Genomic DNA, 23,841 nt, shown 5'->3' on the forward strand with positions numbered 1-23,841 from the left:
CTGTTCAACCCCTATTTTAAACTTTTCTCACCTTCCAATGTTTTCATGGATTGAACCATTTAATATGCCAACTTTCAGGATGAATCAAACCACTATTGAATCAAACCACTATTTTCTGCTTTCCAAAGCAGTTTTTTATTATTCATAAATACATTCCTAACCCTAAATAATATACAAGATCAGAGTATTTTTTAATCTATCAATTGGTACTGAAAAGGAGATGAATATGTGTGTATTTACATGTCTTTCTTTCATTGAATGCTAATACTCTGAACCGTTCTCTCCATATATTCTAGAGATAAATTAAAGTTACACGAAATGGAAAGGGATCGCTTTAGATAAATGTACGGAAACCCATATTGAATGAAAGCTCATTTGCTGGTGGCCAGCAAGTGGGAGGGTTTTCAGCGGTTGAATTATACTGAACAAAAATATAAATGCAACATGCAACAATTCTCTAAGATTTTACTGAGTTCCAGTTCATATAAAAGGAAATCAGTCAATTGAAATAAATTCATTAGGCCTTAATCTATGGATTTCACATGACTGCGCCACCCACTTGGCAGCCAATCAGAATGAGGTTGTTCCGCACAAAAGGGCTTTATTACAGACAAATACCCCCCCCCACCCCCCCCCACACCCCCCTCAAACAATCCCACAGGTGAAGAAACAGGATGTGGTGGTCCTGGGCTGGCGTGGTTACATGTGGTCTGCGGTTGTGAGGCCTGTTGGACGTACTGCCAAATTCTCTAAAACGGCGTTGGAGGCAACTTATGTTAGAGAAATTAACATTCAATTATCTGGCAACAGCTCTGGTGGACATTCCTGTTGTCAGCATTCCAATTGCACGCTCCATCAACACTTGAGACAAATGTGGCATTGGGTGTTGTGTGACAAAACTGCACATTTTAAAGTGGCCTTTTATTGTCCCCAGCTTCTCGATATGCCACACCTGTCAGGTGGATAGATTATCTTGGCAAAGGAGAAATGCTCACTAACAGGGATATAAACTAATATGTGCATGATAAATAATATTTTTGTGGGTATGGAACATTTCTGGGATTTTTTATTTCAGCTCATGAAACATGGGACCAACACTTTACACGTTGCATTTATATTTTTGTTCAGTGTACATTTATTCAAGAAGCAGTTGTTGTGTTCTTAGCAGTTTGTATGAATGAGTGGTTACATACAGTACATGTTAAATGTTTATGAGACGAAGATCAGGAGACTCTTGCTGTAATCCAAGGGAAGGTACCACTGAAGGCCCCAGTATCCAGGCAGCTTGAAGCAGATGTGTCATCATCCAGGTCCTTGCAGAGGCCTGGTAGGGAGATGACAGTAAATACATGATGTACCTTTTGTCTTGTTTTGTACGCTTTGTACAAAATTATAAAATGCAGGACGACAGGATATTTATAAACGTAGCTCTTTATTAACTAGCTATAACGTGCATGTCCATGTGTCTCTGGCCATGATCATCTTAGAATGACCTCACCACCTGGGTGGTCTTAACCAATCATTGCACAGTATGATGCATCCAATTACAATTCAGTATGGTGACACATATGAATATTACATCCCCCTTCTTTTAAAAAAAGAAAAAATATGTGGAACAATAAAGCGTTTCTTTTGAATATATGCTCTGTAGTTTGAACTCGAGGTAAGTAACCATTTAAACTGCACCAACTGCATCAACATAACAGACAAACAATGATTCAGCATATTGTTATTTTTAGAACAAATATTTCTCAGCAACTCAGCTTTTCACTGTAGCAATGACATCTCAACATATCAAACAAATACAATACCAAAGCATTTCAAGTTAACTTTCAATAACAAGTTTACAGTCTGGAAACTCTTTTAGGGCAGCGATCCGCCTACACCCTTTGACATTTCACAGGTCTAGGACAGCTCTAGGCTTGACCTCTCTTCCTGACCTTGTGTGATATGAAGCTGAGCATGCTTCTGTGTCAGTCAACAGTTCTTGTGGTGTTGCAGGTAAGTATGGTGTATGTTGTGTTGTGTCTGTGTTTAGTCCATCCCGTTCTCTTTCAGGGGAACAGTTCATCTCGTCAGTGTGTTGTTCTTTTGTGTTCAGTAGGTGACGACGATTGCGGCGGTACACCGCTCCTTCTGCGGTGCGAACGTGATATGAACGTTCAGTGTCAGCTGGTTGGATGACGACTGCTGGCTTCCAGTAGCCATGCTCCTGGATTCTAACTGACTCTCCGTCGTTCAGTGGTGGCAGTGGTCTGGCTGACCTGTCGTAGTATCGCTTTTGCTGTTGCTGTCTCTGTGCACGTTTTGCATGCACTTCCTTGTAGCTGACGACCTCAGGTTGCAGCTGCTGGTTGGTGCTGGGGAGGATTGAGCGAAGTCTGCGGCTCATCAACAGCTGGGCTGGTGATTTGAAGTTGTCAACTGGAGTGTTGCGGTATTCAAGGAGACTGAGGTAGGGGTCTCTCTTGTCTGCTTTTGCTTTGTCCATGAGTGATTTAGCGATCTGCACAGATTTTTTCAGCAAGGCCATTACTTTGAGGGTAATGTGGGCTTGTGGTGACGTGTGTGAACTCCCATGCTTTTGTGAAGGATTCAAACTCATTTGATTTGTAACAGGGCCCATTGTCAGATATTAAAGTCTCTACAATGCCATGCCTGGCAAAGGCTGCTTTCAGCTTGTGTATCACAGCTGCAGATGTGGTGCTGTGAAGCTTGTCGAGTTCGAAGTATCTGCTGTAGTAGTCCACTGTTATAATGTAGTCCTCGTTGTTCCACGTGAACAGATCGGTTGCCACGACTTGCCAGGGCCGGTCTGGGATACGGTGAGGTAACATTGGCTCTTTGGTGTTTGAGGGGCGTCGTTCAAGACAGGTGGGGCATTTACCAACCATGTCCTCTATTTGTTTGCACATTCCGGGCCAAAACAAAATGTCCCGTGCTCTCTGTTTGCACTTTTCCATGCCCATGTGTCCAGCATGGATCTTTGTCAAAATCTCTTCTCTGAGACTGGTAGGAATGATGATTTTCTCTCCTTTGAAAATGATTCCGTTGATCTGTGATAGTTCGTCACGATGGTTCCAGAACTCTGAGACGCTCTGAGGGCATTTTCTCCTCTCCTCAGGCCATCCTGACTGTATGACTTTCCTCAGCTGTGTGAGTTGTGTGTCTTTTTCTGTTTCTGCTCGGATCTCCTTCAGTTTTGTGTCACTAACTGGTAAGTTGCTGTACACAGTGTGCACCTGCATGTCCATGCCTTCACTGAGGCTGCTGTCCTTGTAGGTAAGAAACTTCCTGGAGAGTGTGTCTGCGACAGGGATGTCTTTGCCTGGACGGTGAGTGATTGTGAAGTCGTATTTTTGTAGTTGAAGGATCATTCTCTGTAGCCTTGGCGGGGCTGCGGCTAACGGTTTCCTCATGATTGACTCGAGGGGCTTGTGGTCTGATTCCACAATGACTTGTCGTCCATAGACATACTGATGGAAACGCTTACATCCGAACAGAATGGCGTACAGCTCCTTTTCGATTTGAGCGTAGTTGATTTCACAGTCTGTGAGAGATTTGGAAGCGTAGCCGATGGGTTTTCCTTCTTGCAGTAGCACTGCCCCTAGTCCATACTTTGACGCGTCCACCTGGAGTCTGAGCTCTTTGTTGGGGTCGTAGTAGGCAAGGATTGGTCCTGGTTCTCTCGTGATCAAGTCTTTCACTTTCTGGAAAGCGATGTCGTGTTGGTTGTCCCAGAGGAACTCACTGGACTGCTTTAGCAGCTGACGCAGGGTGCATTAGCATTGGAGAGGCTGGGTGCGAACTTGGCTAAGTAGTTGACCATGCCAAGCACTGTTTCCAGCTCTGCGCGGTTCTTTGGTGGGTCCATTTCCTTTATGGCTGAGATCTTCTGCGGATCTGGCTTGATTCCATTCGCTGTGAGAAGATGCCCGAAGTAGCTGACCTCTGTAGCGCCGACTGTGCTCTTCTCGGGGTTGAGCCGGACTCCTCTCTCGCGGGACCTTTGCAGCATCGCGCTGAGGTTTCTGTCGTGTTCCTCTTTGGTTCGACCATAGACAAGGATGTCGTCCACAATTGCCACGACTCCGTCGAGGCCTTCGTACACCTCGTCGATCTTTCGCTGAAACTCGTCTTGGGCTGAGATAATCCCAAAAGGCAGGCGACGGAACCTGTAGCGTCCAAACGGTGTGTTGAACGTTGTGAGCTTAGATGACTCTTCTGTGAGCTTGATAGCCCAGTAGCCTGATCTGGCGTCCATGACACTGAAGTAGCGTGCGCCCGCTAGCTTGTGTGTGATGCCATCTAGCGTCGGTAAGGGGGTAATGGGGGCGTTTGATAGCCTTGTTCAAGTCTCTTGGGTCGAGACATACTCTGAGCTTGCCTGTCCGTGGTTTCTCCACCACCACTAACGCGTTGACCCAATCCGTCGGTTCTGTAACCTTGGTGACGATGTCAGATTGCTCCATGCTCTCCAACTCTTTCTTCAGACGGGCGCGGAGAGCAAGTGGAATCTTTCTCGGTGGGTAGATCACAGGGGTTGCGTCTGGGTTAAGGTGAATGGTACATTCTCCTGGGAATAGTCCTATTCCTGTAAAAACATCAGCAAACTCCTCCATGACATTCTCTATCTCTACTGGTGCTGTCACTGATAAAACTAGCTTGATAAGGTCCATGTCTAAACATGCTTTAAGACCTAGCACTGCAGGTGCTCGAGTGTCAACAACGTAAAAGTCCAACATCATGTCCCTTTCCTTGTATTTGCATTTGAGAGTGCATGTGCCTTTTACTGGGAGCTGTTCACCACCATAACCAGTCAGTCTGCGCGTGGTGGGCTGTAGCTCACACTCAGATGTCAAGCTTCTGTACTTACTCAGAGGAATAATGTTTACTTGTGCACCAGTGTCTAGTTTGAATTTTAGCTCTGTGCCTTGTCTTCCTATCTCAATGTCAGCAAAGGCTTGCTCTGTCTCTGATATCTGACTTTTCTGTGTCACTGAATCAATAAACAGTTCATCAGCATTTGACTCTTTGATTGACATTTCATCTTCACTCACTGTATGTACTGTTTTTCCACGGTAAACTCTGCACACTTTTGCAAAGTGATTCCATTTTCCACATTTAGTACACTGTTTGCCTTTAGCTGGGCAATTCCCCTGTTCGCCATGCACTTTGTATCCACAATATCCACATGTTTTGGGGCGTTTGGAGTCTGTGTCGCTCTGTTTTGGAGTTCTGTCTGTCTCCGTTCTGAAACATGCTCTCTGGGCACTGGAGGTGTGCTTTGATGTCTGCCTGACTGCGTGCACTGCTTGTTCACGTGATGCGCTCATGCTGCCGCCTGAAATGGTTTTCATCTGAACCTGTGTTAGCTCGTGAGATCTGGCTATGTCGATAGCTTTGTCCAGCGTTAACTCTGATCCAACATTCAAAAGTTTCTCTCTCACTCGCGGTGATTGTATTCCAAATACAATACGGTCCCTGACCATCTCATCCTTGTTTGCATAATCGCAGTCTTTCACAAGCAGACGCAGCTCAGTGACAAACTGTTCAAACGATTCACTAGCGCCTTGTACTTTCTCATGGAATTTGTACCTAGCGAAAATTGTATTGGTCTTTGGCAAAACATATGCTTCAAAACGATCGTAGTATGTTTTCAGTACCTTTGATTCAGCCTCGGTAAGTGTCCATGTGTTGTAAATGTCTCTCCCTTTTTCACCGATCCAGAGGAGCAGGTAGCTGCACTTTTCCTCTTCTCCTCTTTCCTTCAGAGGACCCGTGAACATCAGCTCCACATGCTGTTTGAACTTACGCCATGCATCGGGTAGATTTGTAGACCCCCAATCCATTCGAGGTGAAGGAACTCCAGCAAAATCCATCTTTTAGTCTTTTTACTCTGACACCATGTCTTGTTTTGTATGCTTTGTACAAAATTATAAAATGCAGGACGACAGGATATTTATAAACGTAGCTCTTTATTAACTAGCTATAACGTGCATGTCCATGTGTCTCTGGCCATGATCATCTTAGAATGACCTCACCACCTGGGTGGTCTTAACCAATCATTGCACAGTATGATGCATCCAATTACAATTCAGTATGGTGACACATATGAATATTACACCTTTCATTACCAAAGCCGTGTTAGCATTTACTGCTCATGTTGCTGAACAATCCAACCAGTGTCATTGATTTAACCGTGGCAAGGTGACTGGGAATATGGCAGAATACGAACAGTGTAGTTATTCCCTCCGTAACGCAATCAAACAGGCAAAACGTCAGTATAGAGACAAAGTGGAGTCGCAATTCAACGGCTCAGACACGAGCCGTATGTGGCAGGGTCTACAGACAATCAATGACTACAAAGGGAAAACCAGCCGACACAGACGTCTCGCTTCCGGATAAACTAAACACCTTTTCGCCCGTTTGAGGATAACACAGTGCCAGCGACGCGGCCAGCAATCAAGGACTGTGTGCTCTCCTTCTCCGTTCCCGATGTGAGTAAGACATTAAAGCGTGTTAACCCTTACAAGGCTGCGGACCCAGACGGCATCCCTAGCCACGTCCTCAGAGCATGCGCAGACCAGCTGGCTGGTGTGTTTACGGACATATTAAATCTCTCCCTATCCCAGTCTGCTGTACCCACAAGCAAAGGTAACTATACTATATTCTATTCTACTGTATTTTAGGCTATGCCGCTCTGACATTGCTCGTCCAAATATTTATATATTCCATTCCTTTACTTTTAAATTTGTGTGTATGGTTGTGAAATTGTTAGATATTACTTTTTAGATATTACTGCACTGTTGGAGCTAGAAACACAAGCATTTTGCTACACCTGCAAATAACATCTGCTAAACGTGTATGTGACCAATACAATTTTATTTTATTTGATATACATGTGCAAATGACTGTAATAACTCTAGGGTCCTGTGGTGATCTTACTCCCTCCCCTTGAAAGCTAATAACAACAAAAACATGAATACCAACATAAAAACAAAAACATGAATACTGTCGTAGTAAATATAAAATGTTATAGATTGATCTGAGTAATATGTTGTGCAAGAGGTTGTGCAAGACAAATTGTGTTAGGAGCTTGTTTTCAATAAATGTTCTGTGTCATGTGTCTGATACTAACAGTGTGTTAGTTGTCTGTGCATAACATTTTAGTAGCGAACAAAGAACAGAGCACCAGATGGCCTAATCTTACAGGAGTACGATAACTGGACAACACCCACACCTCAGGCCCAAGGCCCCCACCAGTTGCTTCTCACGAGTTTCCTTTGACACACACAAACCTTTCATTTGCACGCACACTCATTCTCAACTCCCCTTCTACTGGTCGGGTGCCAAGGGCAGAGGACTCTGCCGTGCACCAATGGGGCATCTGCTCTGGACAGAGCAGACCCGCCTCCTACGCCTCGGGAACCAATCAAGGGACTAGAAGAAGGACCCCTTCCTTTATGTTACATTGTATAAAGTAATGCTGTAAACTCTGTTTAAACATCCTTCTCAACTGTCTCCATAAGAGGCAATTGATTGGGTCCATGCATGTAGCCTAACAGTAACAGATATCTCTGTGTTTATTAAACTGCCTTTTGCTTAAGCAAATTCCTCTCTGTCTAGCGTCGTTGGTTTGTACTCCCTCTCCTAATTATGTGTTCACCAACAATACCAACAGTAACTACAGAGGCTTGCCAAAGTATTCACCCCCCTTGGCATTATTCCTATTTTGTTGCCTTACAACCTGGAATTAAAATGGATTTTTTTGTATCGTTTGATTTACACAACATGCCTACCACTTTGAAGATTACAAATACTTTTTATTGTGAAATAAGACAAAAAAAAAAAAAAGAACTTGAGCGTGCATAACTAGTCAATACTTTGTAGAGTCAATACTTTTGCAGCAATTACAGCTGCAAGTCTCTTGGGGTATGTCTCTATAAGCTTGGCACATCTAGCCACTGGGATTTTTGCCCATTCTTCAAGGCAAAACTGCTTCGGCTCCTTCAAATTGGATGGGTTCCGCTGGTGTACAGCAATCTTTAAGTCATACCACAGATTCTCAATTGGATTGAGGTCTGGGCTTTGACTAGGCCATTCCAAGACATTTAAATGTTTCCCCTTAAACCACTCAAGTGTTGCTTTAGCAGTATGGTTAGGGTCATTGTCCTGCTGGAAGGTGAACCTCCGTCCCAGTCTCAAATCTCTGGAAGACTGAAACAGGTTCCCCTCAAGAATTTCTCTGTATTTAGCGCCATCCATCATTCCTTCAATTCGGACCAGTTTCCCAGTCCATGCCGATGAAAAACATCCCCACAGCATGATGCTGCCACCCCCATGGTTGGCGTTCTCGGGGTGATGAGAGGTGTTGGGTTTGCGCCAGACATAGCGTTTTCCTTGATGGCCAAAAAGCTCAATTTCAGTCTCATCTGACCAGAGTACCTTCTTCCATATGTTTGGGGAGTCTCCCACATGCATTTTGGCGAACACCAAACGTGTTTGCTTACTTTTTTATTTAAGCAATGGCTTTTTTCTGGCCACTCTTCCGTAAAGCCCAGCTCTGTGGAGTGTACGGCTTTAAGTGGTCCTATGGACAGATACTCCAATCTCTGCTGTGGATCTTTGTAGCTCCTTCAGGGTTATCTTTGGTCTCTTTGTTGCCTCTCTGATTAATGCCCTCCTTGCCTGGTCTGTGAGTTTTGGTGGGCGGCCCTCTCTTGGCAGGTTTGTTGTGGTGCCATATTCTTTCCATTTTTAAATAATGGATTTAATGGTGCTCCGTGGGATGTTCAACATTTCTGATATTTTTTTATAACCCAACCCTGATCTGTACATCTCCACAACTTTGTCCCTGTCCTGTTTGGAGAGCTCCTTGGTCTTCATGGTGCCGCTTGCTTGGTGGTGCCCCTTGCTTAGTGGTGTTGCAGCCTCTGGGGCCTTTCAGAACAGGTGTATATATACTGAGATCATGTGACACATGATGCGACACTTAGATTGCACACAGGTAGACTTTATGTAACTAATTATGTGACTTCTGAAGGTAGTTGGTTGCAGCATATCTTATTTAGGGGCTTCATAGTAAAGGGGGTGAATACATATGCACGCACCACTTTTCCGTTATTTATTTTGTATAACTTTTTTTAACACGTTTTTTTATTTTTTCACTTCACCAATTTGGACTATTTTGTGTATGTCCATTACATGAAATCCAAATAAAAATCCATTTAAATTACAGGTTGTAATGCAACAAAATAGGAAAAACGCCAAGGGGGATGAATACTTTAGCAAGGTGCTGTACTTAGTCAGTAACTTGGCTAACTAGACTATTTAAACACAGCCTACTAGTCTAGTTTTTTAAATTATTTGTTTACATTTTATTTCACCTTTATTTAACCAGTTAAGCCAGTTGAGAACAAGTTCTCATTTACAATTGCGACCTGGCCAAGATAAAGCAAAGCAGTGAGATTAAAAACAACAACAACACAGAGTTACATATGGGGTAAAACAAAACGTACAGTCAATAACACAAGTTGCAGTGAAACTGGGAGGGGCATTTTTCTTGCCAACTTTTTCAGTCACCAATTAATCAATAAACAGGAAGTGGAATGAAGTAGTTTGACATGTGTTCAAAGTCATTTAATAAATCTGAGGTTTCCAACAATGCCAGAGGATTGCATGAAATATTCTGCTAAAACATGCATGCTTCTGATTGGACAAAACAGATGAAAAGGAGCTTCATGTCAAATTGAATGTCCATTAGCTTCACATGGAATTCTCGTCTCGTTACATTTTTGTCAACTAAAATGAAAGGAGTTTGTAATAGTTAAATCTCTTCTTATGTAGTCCCCTGTAGCTCAGTTGGTAGAGCATGGAGCTTGCAATGCCAGGGTTGTGGGTTCGTTTCCCACAGGGGGCCAGTATGAACAAATGTATGCACTCACTAACTGTAAGTCGCTCTGGATAAGAGCGTCTGCTAAATGACTAAAATGTAAAAAATGTAAACGCAGGTTAGCGTTTTTTGTTTTTACCATGAATCTTGTTCTGGAGGCAGCTTTGCAGAGTGGTCACTAGCTGGCACAGCCACAAAGTCATAAAATCTGACTTTAAACCTAACCCTAACCTTAACCTTAACCCTAACCTTAACCACACTGCTAACCCTAATGCCTCTAACCCTAACCTTAACCACACTGCTAACCCTAATGCCTAACCCTGACCTTAAAGGGGCAGCGTCCTATTTTCAAATCTTCTCAAAATGACACACTTTAGAAACAAAAATGAATGCAATTAATATAATGCAATTCTACATTACACAGCTTTTAATTAATACATATCATAATAACCAAATGTAGCCTGTGAACATCTATAGAGAAAGCATGCCAACCTATAGGCCCTCCATGACCCCAATGCATTTAAGAACTACACTATGTCCGGGCCATTAGAAATTCTGTCCGGGCCAGTAGAAATTCTGTCCGGGCCAGTAGAAATTCTGTCCGGGCCATTAGAAATTCTGTCCGGGCCATTAGAAATTCTGTCCGGGCCAGTAGAAATTCTGTCTGGGCCAGTAGAAATTCTCCAGTTGAAATTCTGTCCGGGCCATTAGAAATTATGTCCGGGCCAGTAGAAATTCTGTCTGGGCCAGTAGAAATTCTGTCAGGCCAGTAGAAATTCTGTCCGGGCCAGTAGAAATTCTGTCTGGGCCAGTAGAAATTCTCCAGTTGAAATTCTGTCTGGGCCAGTAGATATTCTGTCCGGGCCAGTAGATCTTTGGACAACTGGCCCTACTGTGCCAGTGAGCAAAAAGTTAACGTTGGACCCTGGCGTGTTTCAAATGACCCTGGCGTGTTTCCTATGACCCTGACGTGTTTCCTATGACCCTGGCGTGTTTCCTATGACCCTGACGTGTTTCCTATGACCCTGGCGTGTTTCCCATGACCCTGACGTGTTTCCTATGACCCTGGCGTGTTTCCTATGACCCTGGCGTGTTTCCTATGACCCTGGCGTGTTTCCTATGACCCTGGCGTGTTTCCTATGACCCTGACGTGTTTCCTATGACCCTGGCGTGTTTCCTATGACCCTGGCGTGTTTCATATGACCCTGACGTGTTTCATATGACCCTGACGTGTTTCCTATGAAAGAGATGGGATAGAGAAAGAGATGGGATAGAGAAAGAGATGGAATAGAGAAAGAGATGGGATAGAGAAAGAGATGGGATAGAGAAAGAGATGGGACAGAGAAAGAGATGGGACAGAGAAAGAGATGGGACAGAGAAAGAGATGGGACAGAGAAAGAGATGGGACAGAGAAAGAGATGGGATAGAGATGGGATAGAGAAAGAGATGGGATAGAGAAAGAGATGGGATAGAGATGGAATAGAGAAAGAGATGGGATAGAGAAATAGATGGAATAGAGATGGAATAGAGAAAGAGATGGGATTCAAATCTGTGTCCAGACCAAAACAACAGACATGACTGATTTTGTTTTCGCAATGGACTATTTGTTTCTTGACTTTTCAAATCAAATCAAATCAAATTTTATTGGTCACATGCAACAGGTGCAGACATTACAGTGAAATGCTTACTTACAGCCCTTAACCAACAGTGCATTTATTTTAAACAAAAAAAGTAAGAATAAAACAACAACAAAAAAAGTGTTGAGAAAAAAAAGAGCAGAAGTAAAATAAAGTGACAGTAGGGAGGCTATATATACAGGGGGGTACCGTTGCAGAGTCAATGTGCGGGGGCACCGGCTAGTTGAGGTAGTTGAGGTAATATGTACATGTGGATAGAGTTAAAGTGACTATGCATAAATACTTAACAGAGTAGCAGCAGCGTAAAAAGGATGGGGTGGGGGGGGCAGTGCAAATAGTCCGGGTAGCCATGATTAGCTGTTCAGGAGTCTTATGGCTTGGCGGTAGAAGCTGTTGAGAAGTCTTTTGGACCTAGACTTGGCACTCCGGTACCGCTTGCCGTGCGGTAGCAGAGAGAACAGTCTATGACTAGGGTGGCTGGAGTCTGACAATTTTGAGGGCCTTCCTCTGACACCGCCTGGTATAGAGGTCCTGGATGGCAGGAAGCTTTGCCCCAGTGATGTACTGGGCCGTACGCACTACCCTCTGTAGTGCCTTGCGGTCGGAGGCCAAGCAGTTGCCATACCAGGCGGTGATGCAACCAGTCAGGATGCTCTCGATGGTGCAGCTGTAGAACCTTTTGAGGATCTGAGGACCCATGCCAAATCTTTTCAGTCTCCTGAGGGGGAATAGGCTTTGTCGTGCCCTCTTCACGACTGTCTTGGTGTGTTTGGACCATGATAGTTCGTTGGTGATGTGGACACCAAGGAACTTGAAGCTCTCAACCTGTTCCACTACAGCCCCGTCGATGAGAATGGGGGCGTGCTCAGTCCTCTTTTTTTTCCTGTAGTCCACAATCATCTCCTTTGTCTTGGTCACATTGAGGGAGAGGTTGTTGTCCTGGCACCACACGGCCAGATCTCTGACCTCCTCCCTATAGGCTGTCTCATCGTTGTCGGTGATCAGGCCTACCACTGTTGTGTCGTCGGCAAACTTAATGATGGTGTTGGAGTCGTGCCTGGCCATGCAGTCAAGGGGTGAACAGAGAGTACAGGAGGGGGACTGAGCACGCACCCCTGAGGGGCCCCCGTGTTGAGGATCAGTGTGGCAGATGTGTTGTTACCTACCCTTACCACCTGGGGGCGGCCCGTCAGGAAGGCCAGGATCCAGTTGCAGAGGGAGGTGTTTAGTCCCAGGATCCTTAGCTTAGTGATGAGCTTAGAGGGCACTATGGTGTTGAATGCTGAGCTGTAGTCAATGAATAGCATTCTCACGTAGGTGTTCCTCTTGTCCAGGTGGGAAAGGGCAGTGTGGAGTGCGATAGAGATTGCATCATCTGTGGATCTGTTGGGGCGGTATGCAAATTGGAGATACATTTGATCTAACATAACACACAGTAGTACAAATAGGCATATTTTTCTTCCTTTGCATATTTACTGTATGTGTGCCTACAGTATGCTGTTTGACATGTATTGAGTCATATTGAAATATAAAACTTTAATGTGTTCCTTTCTTGTTTGAGTACACACAAACAATATACAGTATAACAACATAATCTTAGTCTTTACACTGAAATAGGTTCTGATAGTAGTGTTTTGAATATGTCACATTAGTGTGAACTCGGTGTGTCTCATTTTGAGCAGAGAGTACATGATTTTGATTGCTGTGTTTCATTTCGCAAGAGGTCTGTGGGGTTTGGGGAAATTGTCTCTTTTGTGTTTTGTGTTTAGAGATTTGAGGACCTGAGAGGGGCCAGGTGATCCTGAGCAGCAAATGTATGTTCTAATTTGGGACAACAATTTAACAATTGGGAAAAAAATTGAATCAGGCAGAAATTCTTTACTTCTCTCTTTTTTAAAGACTTTATTGCTGGTGATTTGTCTTGGTGTTGAGATCAAGATTGTAACAACATCAACACACAGTAATCACATCAGAAACCAAAGAAGATGGGAGATACTGTCACTCAACCTACATAGTACAGGATAACGCTAGCCCAACCTACATAGTACAGGATAACGCTAGCCCAATCTACATAGTACAGGATAACGCTAGCCCAACCTACATAGTACAGGATAACGCTAGCCCAATCTACATAGTACAGGATAACGCTAGCCCAATCTACATAGTACAGGATAACGCTAGCCCAACCTACATAGTACAGGATAACGCTAGCCCAACCTACATAGTACAGGATAATGCTAGCCCAATCTACATAGTACAGGATAACGCTAGCCCAACCTACATAGTACAGGATAACGCTAGCCCAATCTACATAGTACAGGATAACGCTAGCCCAACCTACATAGTACAGGATAACGCTAGCCCAACCTACATAGTACAGGATAATGCTAGCCCAATCTACATAGTACAGGATAACGCTAGCCCAATCTACATAGTACAGGATAACGCTAGCCCAACCTACATAGTACAGGATAACACTAGGCCAATCTACATAGTACAGGATAATGCTAGCCCAACCTACATAGTACAGGATAATGCTAGCCCAACCTACATAGTACAGGATAACGCTAGCCCAACCTACATAGTACAGGATAATGCTAGCCCAACCTACATAGTACAGGATAACGCTAGCCCAACCTACATAGTACAGGATAATGCTAGCCCAATTTACATAGTACAGGATAACGCTAGCCCAACCTACATAGTACAGGATAACGCTAGCCCAATCTACATAGTACAGGATAACGCTAGCCCAACCTACATAGTACAGGATAATGCTAGCCCAATTTACATAGTACAGGATAACGCTAGCCCAACCTACATAGTACAGGATAATGCTAGCCCAATCTACATAGTACAGGATAACGCTAGCCCAATCTACATAGTACAGGATAACGCTAGCCCAATCTACATAGTACAGGATAACGCTAGCCCAACCTACATAGTACAGGATAACGCTAGCCCAACCTACATAGTACAGGATAATGCTAGCCCAATCTACATAGTACAGGATAACGCTAGCCCAACCTACATAGTACAGGATAACGCTAGCCCAATCTACATAGTACAGGATAACGCTAGCCCAACCTACATAGTACAGGATAACGCTAGCCCAACCTACATAGTACAGGATAATGCTAGCCCAATCTACATAGTACAGGATAACGCTAGCCCAATCTACATAGTACAGGATAACGCTAGCCCAACCTACATAGTACAGGATAACACTAGGCCAATCTACATAGTACAGGATAATGCTAGCCCAACCTACATAGTACAGGATAATGCTAGCCCAACCTACATAGTACAGGATAACGCTAGCCCAACCTACATAGTACAGGATAATGCTAGCCCAACCTACATAGTACAGGATAACGCTAGCCCAACCTACATAGTACAGGATAATGCTAGCCCAATTTACATAGTACGGGATAACGCTAGCCCAACCTACATAGTACAGGATAACGCTAGCCCAATCTACATAGTACAGGATAACGCTAGCCCAACCTACATAGTACAGGATAATGCTAGCCCAATTTACATAGTACAGGATAACGCTAGCCCAACCTACATAGTACAGGATAATGCTAGCCCAATCTACATAGTACAGGATAACGCTAGCCCAATCTACATAGTACAGGATAACGCTAGCCCAACCTACATAGTACAGGATAACACTAGCCCAATCTACATAGTACAGGATAACGCTAGCCCAACCTACATAGTACAGGATAACGCTAGCCCAACCTACATAGTACAGGATAATGCTAGCCCAATCTACATAGTACAGGATAATGCTAGCCCAATCTACATAGTACAGGATAACGCTAGCCCAACCTACATAGTACAGGATAACACTAGCCCAATCTACATAGTACAGGATAACACTAGCCCATCCTACATAGTACAGGATAACACTAGGCCAATGTCAGCCTGAATACATCAAATAGGATATAGACTACATGATAATGGATATGATGGATATATAGATTACATTATGACATTATGATTACAACACCGTGCAGGACGTTTGGCATTTGCCAGAGAACACCAAGATTGGCAAATTCGCCACTGGCGCCCTGTGCTCTTCACATATGAAAGCAGGTTCACACTGAGCACATGTGACAGACGTGACAGAGTCTGGAGAAACCGTGGAGAACGTTCTGCTGCCTGCAACATCCTCCAGCATGACCGGTTTGGCGGTGGGTCAGTCATGGTGTGGGGTGGCATTTCTCCATGTGTTCGCCAGAGGTAGCCTGACTGCCATTAGGTACTGAGATGAGATCCTCAGACCCCTTGTGAGACCATATGCTGGTGCGGTTGGCCCTGGGTTCCTCCTAATGCAAGACAATGCTAGACCTCATGTGGCTGGAGTGTGTCAGCAGTTCCTGCAAGAGGAAGACATTGATGCTATGGACTGGCCCGCCCGTTCCCCAGACCTGAATCCAATTGAGCACATCTGGGACATCATGTCTCGCTCCATCCACCAATGCCACGTTGCACCACAGACTGTCCAGGAGTTGGCGGATGCTTTAGTCCAGGTCTGGGAGGAGATCCCTCAGGAGACCATCCGCCACCTCATCAGGAGCATGCCCAGGCGTTGTAGGGAGGTCATACAGGCACGTGGAGGCCGCACACACTACTGAGCCTCATTTTGACTTGTTTTAAGGACATTACATCAAAGTTGGATCAGCCTGTAGTGTGGTTTTCCACTTTAATTTTGAGTGTGACTCCAAATCCAGACCTCCATGGGTTGATACATTTGATTTCCATTGATAATTTTTGTGTGATTTTGTTGTCAGCACATTCAACTATGTAAAGAAAAAAGTATTTAATAAGATTATTTCATTCATTCAGATCTAGGATGTGTTATTTTAGTGTTCCCTTTATTTTTTTGAGCAGTGTATATATATATATATATACACTACCATTCAAAAGTTTGGGGTCACTTAGGAATGTCCTTGTTTTCGATAGAAAATGATTTTTTTTGTCCATTAAAATAACATCAAATTGATCAGAAATACAGTGTAGACATTGTTAATGTTGTAAATGGCTATTGTAGCTGGAAACTGCTGATTTTTTATGGAATATCTACATAGGCGTACAGAGGCCCATTATCAGCAACCATCAGTCCTGTGTTCCAATGGCACGTTGTGTTTGCTAATCCAAGTGTAACATTTTAAAAGGCTAATTGATCGTTAGAAAACCCTTTGCAATTATGTTAGCACAGCTGAAAACTGTTGTGCTGATTTAAAGAAGCAATAAAACTGGCCTTCTTGAGACTAGTTGAGTATCTGGAGCATCAGCAATTGTGGGTTCAATTACAGGCTCAAAATGAACAGAAACAAATAACTTCCTTCTGAAACTTGTCAGTCTATTCTTGTTCTGAGAAATGAAGGCTATTCCATGCGAGAAATTGCCAAGAAACTGAAGATCTCGTACAACGCTGTGTACTACTCCCTTCACAGAACAGCGCATACTGGCTCTAACCAGAATAGAAAGAGGAGTGGCCCTGGTGCACAACTGAGCAAGAGGACAAATACATTAGAGTGCCTCACATGTCCTCAACTGGCAGCTTCATTAAATAGTACCCGCAAAACACCAGTCTCAACGTCAACAGTGAAGAGGCGACTCCGGGATGCTGACCTTCTAGGCAGTGTTGCAAAGAAAAAGCCATATCTCAGACTGGCCAATAAAAATAAAAGATTAAGAAGGGCAGTCTGAGATATGGCTTTTTCTTTGCAACTCTGCCGCTGTTCTGTGAAGGGAGTAGTACACAGCGTTGTACGAGATCTTCAGTTTCTTGTGCAAAAATGTCATCAAGGAAAAGGGTGGCTATTTGAAGAATCTCAAATATAAAATATATTTTGATTTGTTTAACACTTTTTTGTTTACTACATGATTCCATATGTGTTATTTCATAGTTTTCATGTCATCACTATTATTCTACAATATAGAAAATAGTAAAAATAAAGAAAAACCCTTGAATGAGTAGGTGTCAAGTTATGCGTGATTTCTGGCTGACCACAGCTCTGCCCAAACTTGAAAACGGCTTTATCCTTGATGAACGCAAAGGACAACTCAAAACTGTTCACTTTATGATTTTTTATTGTCATAAAGATGGAACAGAATAGTTTGATAACCTTCAAAACACACAAACAAAAAACCATGGATTAGTTACAAATAACTCTCAATTCCACTTTCTCAAAAATAAGCATAAACTAATGTTACTGAATCCTCAAACCTAACCAAACAATCATTTCATCATTTAGATTAACCTAGGATCATTGCAAGTTAATAATTAAATATCAATATCATAATTAAACATTTAACAATACACATGATTATAGTAACGTTACTGTCAAGTTCTACGTTCACATAATGAAGTCTTCACTATTTAATTTAATTAATAATTGTATTGTATGTTACAACCAAACAAAAGGGCATATAGAAGCATGAATTCAACACATTTCAACACATTCTGTCCTACCAGTTGCGTCTTTGGATGATCAGGAGCTGTGGTCATTGGTATCTCTTCTCAGGAATGAGTGAGAGCCAAGTAAGCTTTTACCAAACATTTCGATGCCATGCACATGCACTGCTTGTGGGTGCGCAGGTTAATATGGTCCCCCAGAGCACTTCCTGGTGGTTGGTTTCAACAGCTCCGGTTGCATGGTTGCCCCCTGCAGGTTGGGAGTGCTTTGAGCACCCTGGGTGGATTTAGGCTTGAGTGCTCGGTATAGCTTGTAGTCAGGAATTGACACAACACCTCCCACTTGACCTCCTGGTTCTTCAACCCAAGGAGGTCACACAGAACTGTGATGTGTTGGATTCAGTTACTCTATTTTTGATCCTGTTGCTGCTGCTCTTCAACTGGAAGCAAGACAACTATCCGTCTGACATCTCTGTGAAGAACTGTTGCTGGTATCTTGATTGAATGTTTTTCCATCTTTTTAGTGGGCTTCACAGTTGCGACTGGGTAGCTCTCAAGGCGTTCTGGTCGGCCAGCCAGACGACATCTCCAATTACCACATTCCTGTGAGCGGTGTGCCACTTGGTCCGGACAAACAGGTTTGGTCCGGCTAACTGACTCCATTTCCTCCAGAATCGGTCAACTTCTGTTTGGATGGTCCTTAATCTCTTGTAGGAGTAACCTTCAAAGTCAAAGGTCCCTGGATCTCCTCTGGGTCCGGTTCGTCCGAGTAGAAGTGAATTTGGGCTAATGTATTCTACACAGTCCTCTCTGCTCTGAGTCCTGGCATCAATAGGCCGCTCATTGGCAAGGTTGGAAGCCATATAAAGGAAAGTCTGAAATTCACCCCATGTGAGGACTCCATTACCTCCCAGATTGTGTAAAGCCCGCTTCACAGTTCGGACAGCGGCTTCAGCAGCTCCGTTTCTGTGAGGTGAGTCTGCTGGATGGATCCTCCAGCTCCATTCTGTGCCATGCTTGGAAACGTCGTTTTCAAGCTTCGACTTCTCCAGCCGGTCCAGAAACATGTAGAGTTCTTTGAGGGCAGGTCTGGCTCCGACAAAGTTTTTTTCCAGGATCCGACCACAATTTCCTTGGATGCCCTCTCAGTGCCGTAAATCTTTGGTAGGCTAACAGGAAGCCTTCAGCTGACTGGTCGCTGACAAGGTCTGTGTGCATAGCTCTTGACACCATGCAGCAAAAGACAATTCCCCACACCTTAAGTTTCACCTTCTTTCTCACCTCATCCTTCACTTCATAAGGTCCAAATAAGTCCACTGTGGTGTACTCAAAGGGATTGGCTGGTGTTATTCTCTCCGATGGAAGGTCACTCATGATCTGTTGGCATCTCCGGGCCTTAAGTTTCCTGCATGTCACACAGTTATCAACGATCTTTTGAGCTAGTTTCCGGCCTCTTACCACCCACGCTTTCCTTCTCATCCGGAGGAGTGTGCCTGCGATGTCTTCATGATTTGTCTTGTGGGCTTCTTGAGCTAGAAGGGAGGATACCCATGACGTGCAGGGCAAGATTGGTACTGCAGTTTTTTCTTCATTAAAGATTTGGAATCTTCCTCCACAGAGCAAGAGTCCAGTGTTTTCCTCTTTGACCACAGCAAGCCTGCTGAGTGTGGTGTCTGGCCAGGTTACATCCTTTTGGGCTGCAAGGAAGAGATCCCTGAGTGCATCTTCACACTCCATGATGGTAAGTGTAGCTTTCTTGATTCTGGACTTGATCTCAAGAGCTGAAGGAATTTCCTTTTTCTTTGGCTTGCTTGTGGTGGTGGTCTTGGCTAGCATTTCTTTCCACCTTGTGGCAGCTCTCCACACCCAGGCAATGACTCTTGTCAACCTGGTTAAACTGCTGAACTTGCTGATGTTAAGGATATTCCCCACTGAATAACCAGAAGGTGGTCTTTGGACTTGGATTTGGTGCCCTCTTCCATTAGGGCTGCTTTGCAGGTCTTTACCTTTGTCAGAGGTTGGAGATATTGGTATACGTGGAGCATGTTGGATTTTTTCCCCACCTGCGCTCGGGTCAGTGCTGCTGTAAAACATTTCCTTTGGAGCTTGTTTATGCCTTCTTTGGCATCTGCAGCGACTTCTTTGGCTGACTTTGTCGGCCAATCCTCTACAGGTCGTTTCAGAAACTCTGGGCCGTTCTGCCACACAGAGTTCTCTTTGAGGTCCTCTGGGGTTGCTCCTCTTGTCATGAGGTCAGCAATGTTTTGCTCACCTGGAATCCATCTCCAGTCCTCAACTGATGTGGACTTCTGGATCTCTCCCACTCTGTTTGCAAAAAGGTCTGGTACCCATAACTGTCCCTTTGGATTGCACCCAGCACAGTTTGACTATCTAACAGATGGATCCAACGTCCTACTTGCATCCGACTGTGCTTTTCAATGTATTTCCTGAGTCTTGCAGCGAACACAGCACCACAGACTTCAGCCTTCACTAGTTCTCCCTTTTGGTCAAGTGGTGTAAGCTTGGCTTTGGACTCAACAAGTCGGACCAGGATGCCTTGCTCGGTCTCCCACCTGAAGTATGCCACTGCTCCATAACTCTGGTCGCTCCCATCTGAGAATGTTATTCCCCAGGGTTCTCCAATCCTTTTGACTGGAGTCAGGCTTCTATGGAAGGTAATTTGGTTGAGGCGTGTGTATTCCTCAAACAGGTGGATTGCTTCTCCTCTAAGTTTCTCAGACAGAGGTGTGTCCCATGTGTATCTTGTTAGAGCTTTGCCTCCAGTTTCTTGGAATGCTTTTCTGACTACAATGGCTCCTTTCTGTTTGGCAGGTGTTGCAAGGCCTATTGGGTCATACAAACTAGCTACTTGGCTAAGCAGTTGCCTTCTGGTCAGTGGGTTTGGAGTTTTCATTCTCACTTCCTCTCCAACGAGATCTTGACTGATCCTCATCTTCTTTTGTCTCTTTGAGAAGTTTATCGAGGTCATGAGGTACAGTTTGTCTGATTCGACTAAATAACCAACTCCAAGGGCTCTGTTGTCTCCTTCTCTCACTTGGTTGGGGAGGATGAAGACTTCATCTGACGATGTTGGATGTTCTGATGTAGATGTTTGCCTCCCACTTTGGCCTGATCGGACCCAGGGCTTGAGGAAGAATCCACCTGCCTTTAGGATTTCTTCGACTTTTTTGGTGGTTCCGTCTAGCTTTTCCAGGTCATTATGGGATGTCAGGATGTCATCTACCTAGGAATCCTCTTCAAGGACCCTCCGTTCCTCTTTCAGATGTGTGAACATGGGCAACTTCGCTGTTTCTCTCATGGCTAGTTGTGTGATACACCCTGCTGGTCGATCGCCCATGTTGACCCTGGTGATGGCATATTCCTCAATGTCCCCATCATCACCGTCTCTCCAGAGGAATCTATGGAGGTGCATCTCCAGGTCTTCGAGCCACACAGAATTGTACATCTTTTTGATGTCGCCGAGAGCAGCATGGATTCCTCTCCTGAACCTTAGCAGTACCGCTCGAATAGGATTAAGTACCTCAGGCCCTTTCAGAAGAAGGTCATTCATGCTGCTTCCTCTAAACCTCTGGCTGCTGTTCCATACCAGTCGGACAGGTGTAGTTATAGAGTGTGGGTTTGGTGCTATCAAGTGACTGACGTACCATACTGGACCTTTCCAGTCGGCAATGGTCTTTCTAGTGAGTTTCTTTGCTGCCTTCCTTTCCACCATCTCATGAACCTGAGTTGTGTATGCTGCACGCCAATCTGGTTCTCTCTTGAGTTGTTTCTCCGTCCTCAGAAACGTGGCCTCCACTGCGCTTCTGTTGTTGGGCAGGGAACTTGGATCTTCAATCCAAGGGTATTTTGTGTCCCAGTGAGGCTCCTGACTATGCACATCTGACTCCACGTAACTGAGACCTTGCCTGATTATCTCAAGCTCTCTTTCTTCACTAAGAGTCATGTCTTTGCCTCCTGGTTGACAGTTACCACAACGACATCCTCCACACATGGGTTCACAGGCCGCACCAATGCTGTCCCACTTCCACCAGTCCAAGAACTCTTTGCCAATAACAGTGGTTTTAGTTTCAGCTCTAGATTCTTGCATCTCAGCAATTTCTTGATACTTTACTGCTGTGATTCTCATAGATCGTGCAAAATGAGTTTCAGAATTGTGCAGGGCCATGTCCACTACTTCACAGAGGTCTGGATGTGCTCCTCCAACGGTCTTTCCTAAAGGGCTCTCCCACAGGACAAGATCTCCTACTACCTTTACTCTCTGTGGAGCAAGTCTTCCTTCACGGTGGCTTATGAGAATCTCAACATGTTCTGGTCTGTGAAGGTCTTCCAGGTTGGTATCGGGAAGAACTTCTTGAGGTGTTGTGCTTTGATTGCTCTGTGAACTTTTGCAATTTCATCCAACCCATAACAGATCAGCTCATGAGCTTTCTCCGTGCCTCTTGGTGTCTTGACTCTCACCTTGAGTAAGTATCTTTTGGTCTTCACCTTCATGGCCATGCCTCCAACTCCATGGACGACTAGTGTGATCCTTTCACTTGAGCTTCAGTCTCCCTGGCGGCTGTGTGAGTGATGTAGTTGGTGTCTGATGCTAAGTCAATGAGAGTTCCAATTTTCTGCCCTGCGTTAGTAGTTACTTCGAGAAGCATAAGAATAACTGGTAATTCACGTGTGCTTGAGTCCATTACCCCAGGAAGGCTTCCTCCAGTGCAGTGTGATTTTGCCATGTTGGTGAAAGCATTCCTGAATTTTTCTGCCATGTCCGGGGTGAGCTCACGTATTAATCTCTCTTGCTCCTCTGTGAATGTTTGCCTCCTGGTGCTGGGTTTTTCCACTTTCACGTATTCTTTCCTCTTAGCCCCTCCTTTAAGGCAGAGAAAGAAATGGTGATCCGAGGAGCTTCCTCTTTTGCAGTCTCTGTTTCTGCAAAGGTAAGTGTCCGTACATTCCTCATCCTCTCCATGACATCTGAGGCATCTTCTGCATGCTCCCAGTCTTTCGACAGCATTCAGCTTCTCACTAGGCTTTAGTTCTTTGAACTGCTTACAAAAGAAAATCTTCTCACGGTGCTTTTCATCTCCACACACAACGCATCCTCCCTTTCTCGTGGACCTTGTGGAAGCATACCGCTTCTCCGGGTACGTAGCTTTCTTTTCAGGTTTTTCACTTACACCCAACTGGTCTAGTTTCTCCAGTATGTCTTCTTGTGTCTTTAAAAATCTTAGAAGGCTGTCGAAGTGATTGTCAGGTGTGACTCCATTTCTTGGGTTGACCATGAATGTCAGCCAGTCCCTCTTCATGTTATCCGGCAGCTTGCTCTCTATGGATCTGATGACAAGGGGATTCCTTATGGCTCCACTGCTTTCGAGCTCCGTGAGGTCATTCAGGGCCTTTTCCACAGGTTATTGACCTGATTCAAGCTTCCTTGGTTGGTGTGACTTTAAAGGAGGGACCCTCTCCAGGTCCTCAATTATCTCCAAAGCGATTGTTGGCTTGTTTCCATACCGGTTTTGGAGTACTCTACACATGTCTTCAGCACTGTTATATGTTGACAGGCGCAGGTCTCTACATATTCTCTCGTCCACACTGTCAAGAAGTTGAAACTTCTTCACCTCCACTGAACCAGTCGGCTCTCCCTGCTTTTGCAGGCTCTCCCAGTCTTTCCTCCATCTGTGGAAATTCCTCCTAAGCCCAGTGAATTTAGGTAGACTGGTTGGTTTTATTCTCACCACTGGTTGTGGGACTGCTATTGGTTGAAGCTCTGTAGGTCTTCTGTCCTCTTCTGCAATTCTCTGTGCGATGAGGAATTCTGTTCTTTTGGCCTCGAGGTTACTGCCGAATATTCTCAGATCTTTTAC

General features: G+C 44.4%; 1 long non-coding RNA gene across 1 annotated transcript; it reads right to left on the bottom strand.

Annotated features, from left to right (window-relative positions):
* Positions 1 to 13,406: 13,406 nt before the first annotated feature.
* LOC123481702 lies at positions 13,407 to 15,038 on the bottom strand. Its single transcript, XR_006657240.1, has 2 exons — positions 14,980 to 15,038; positions 13,407 to 13,569 (listed from the first exon to the last, which is right to left on the bottom strand). It is a non-coding gene; the product is annotated as an uncharacterized LOC123481702 (long non-coding RNA).
* Between the last annotated feature and the right edge of the window lie 8,803 nt (positions 15,039 to 23,841).

The sequence above is a fragment of the Coregonus clupeaformis genome, chromosome 23, assembly GCF_020615455.1.
Source record: "Coregonus clupeaformis isolate EN_2021a chromosome 23, ASM2061545v1, whole genome shotgun sequence".
In the NCBI taxonomy this organism is placed as follows: Eukaryota; Metazoa; Chordata; class Actinopteri; order Salmoniformes; family Salmonidae; genus Coregonus; species Coregonus clupeaformis.